General features: G+C 42.3%; 1 pseudogene; it reads right to left on the reverse strand.

Annotated features, from left to right (window-relative positions):
- Nucleotides 1-290: 290 nt before the first annotated feature.
- LOC148542821 (SPOC domain-containing protein 1-like) lies at nucleotides 291-2,083 on the reverse strand (annotated as a pseudogene).
- Between the last annotated feature and the right edge of the window lie 746 nt (nucleotides 2,084-2,829).

The following is a 2,829-nucleotide window of genomic DNA, read 5'->3' on the forward strand; positions in this document are numbered from 1 at the left end:
ATTTTTACTGCATTTTGTAAACAAAACCAGTAATAAACAATCTATTTCATTATTGCAATGAAAACGTTTTTTTTTTAAGTTACTGGTTTACAAAAATTTTTTATTTTAATCATAAACATAGCAGAAATGTTATCCTAACAGCTTATAAAGTTATATGCTCTAAAAAACTAAAGCCTATATGTACAAACCTATATAGAGTGGATATCCTAAATTCTAAAACTGTTCTATTCAAAAACATAAACAAAAGCAAAGATTATAAGTCTAGTGTGTTATAGTGTGTTATTATGATGTTAGAATGTAGAAGGCCAAAAATTGGGTGGACCACACATGGCTGATTGATCAACCATGGCGACTGGATTAGTATCATAAGGAAGAGGAGGCTGCAAACTGGGTGTCATGTTATGAGTTGGCCATATGGGGTATGTTGCTGTTAAGGTATCAGGCTGGTTATCAGTGGACACATTATTATAGTTGTTGTTTTTCTGGGTTGCCATCTCCTGAAGGATGTTTACCAACAGACAGAGACTACCTATCATCAGCTCAGGCATAGACACTTCCTGAGGAACAAAGCTCTGCTCTCTGGAGGGAAGCCAAATAGGTGGGAGTCCCTATTCCAACATCTAAAGCTCTTCTCTCTCCACATCATCTATCTATTATAGATTTTAAAAAAATGTAATCGGGGATATCTAGCTCCTCTTTCTGTACCCTGCTCACCCTTTTTGGACAGGAAGTCAGGATGGATGGTTTGGAAAAAGACGGTCTAGCAACAGATGGGGATGGTCATTATTAAGACATGGTCCCCATAGTGGGTGTAGTCTGGGAGGTATTGGTTGGCATGCAGGCAGCGGAATAACAAAGGCCTCCATGTTGTCTGTGCTCACTATTCCGTATTTCAGTTTGCGATTCAGGTAGGAATAAAGTGGGCTACAGTACACAGAATCACTGGATGTCTTAGTGCATTTAGGCCAGATACGATCCATGAATTCCCACACAGATTCCGGACAGAGGAATCCTTTGCTTGTAATAATCTTAGGTAATTCCTGGCAAAGGTGGGTGTTATAGCCAGACACTTTGAAGGCTGTAACTTTGTACTGCTTTATAGAAAACATGTGAATGAAACCTTTCCACACTGCAGAACATGATGGAGAAATCCCTTGACGTTCAGCACCTAGAGCATCTTTTTTCATGTTCTCTGAGGCCTCTATTGACTGTGAAGAAAGATTCTCCACACTGTAGTCTTCCATTGTGACTTTTTAATAGTGATTTTAATGTTGTTCACTGGCTGAGATCCATCTCATATGAGGGTTAGGTTCTCCCCATGCAAATGAGACAATTCACATCCAGAAGGTGACTCTTATGTTTAGCCATTGTGTCTCTCTTTTGCACCATGATGAATCAGACAGATCCTCCAGGGTAAACATCTGATTTGGTGTTGTATCTATTTCTATTAAACCTTTGTGTGTGAGTTTAGTCATCTTGTGGTGGAGCTCTTTTTCTGCTTTCTCAATGATCTCCAGAGTATGCTGTCTCTCTTGGTTTCTCCAATTTGTCAGCTCCATTCCAGCCATTTCTGTTGGGCTCAACTGAACAAGACATCGTCATCCTGGATGAGAATCTGCTCTCCCTGACCCATCTGGTCAGAACAACTCAGAAGCTCATCCAGTATCTGTACTTCTTTGGAATCTGCATTCCAGTATCCTAGCAGCTGGCAAGCTTGGTCTTCTTTCTTAGTTTTAACAGTAGAGACTCTGTTCATTATCCAGCGCATCTTCTCCATCACTGAGGTATTGTTCAGAGTAAGTGCATTCACATATTTAGAAATATGGTTATCCAGAGAATGCTCTGTCTGCCATTTCACATGAGGAGATTTCAGCACGGAGATAAACTGTACATCGGGAATAGGATCAGACAAGGTGTTAAATGGAGTTTCTACCACAAACTTCTCAAATAATCCCAATGAGCTGTAACATTCAGGGTTCTGAGGTGACCCAGCTGGGATAGAGGGATCCACATAAAATGGTTTTTCCATTTTCTCACTTTCTTGATAGACCTCCACACCGCTTTCTCCAGAGCTGTCACACATAATAAACCAGCTGTGTCAGCGTGGCCACCGCTTCTATAGGCCTCTCTTGAATAATAAAAGTGTTTCCTGATATGCCATGTTGGAAGTTGAACTGCCATGTGTTTGTGCCGCCCACTTTTGCCGCTTAGCCAGCCAGCTAGCTTGGTGCAAACCGAAAAACAAAACACGGAGGTGAGGTTTTGGCAAAACCCATCCAGATCCAAAACCAGGGTAGATCCAGATCCAAAACCAAAACACGGGGGTCAGTGCACATCTCTACTCATTATAGGCAAGCTGTATTAATGATCACATTTATAATGCAATCGTCAGTGTACGGTACATCTTCTCCTGCTTACCTGCTTACCTGCTCCAGTATTCTTCGGCAACTTCCTGCTGGGATAGCTCCGTGACACAGTGATGTCATCACTGCCAGGGTTTATGTAATGCGTAATCCGCATGTGAGGCCATCAGTCTATGCATGCACAAGGGACGAGTAACAGAGCGCGATCCATTGGATCCCTCTCCAGCGAATTTTGCGCAAATGAGTCCTACAATGGCTAACACCGCTTAAAGATGTCATTAGCTATTGGACACAAGCTCCGGAAAGTTATGCTTTCCAGAGCTTGAGCACGTGCCGCATCACAGCCCCATAGAAACCTATGGGGACTGCTGTGCCATGGGGCCACTGCAGGTATTTTCAATTTTGGCTATGGACCGTATTAATACATATTGGGATCAGCTGCAGCTCCTGCCATTGCTGGTCTGGG

The sequence above is a fragment of the Taudactylus pleione genome, unplaced genomic scaffold (assembly GCF_031769625.1).
Source record: "Taudactylus pleione unplaced genomic scaffold, aTauple2 ptg000008l, whole genome shotgun sequence".
NCBI classification, from domain to species: domain Eukaryota; kingdom Metazoa; phylum Chordata; class Amphibia; order Anura; family Myobatrachidae; genus Taudactylus; species Taudactylus pleione.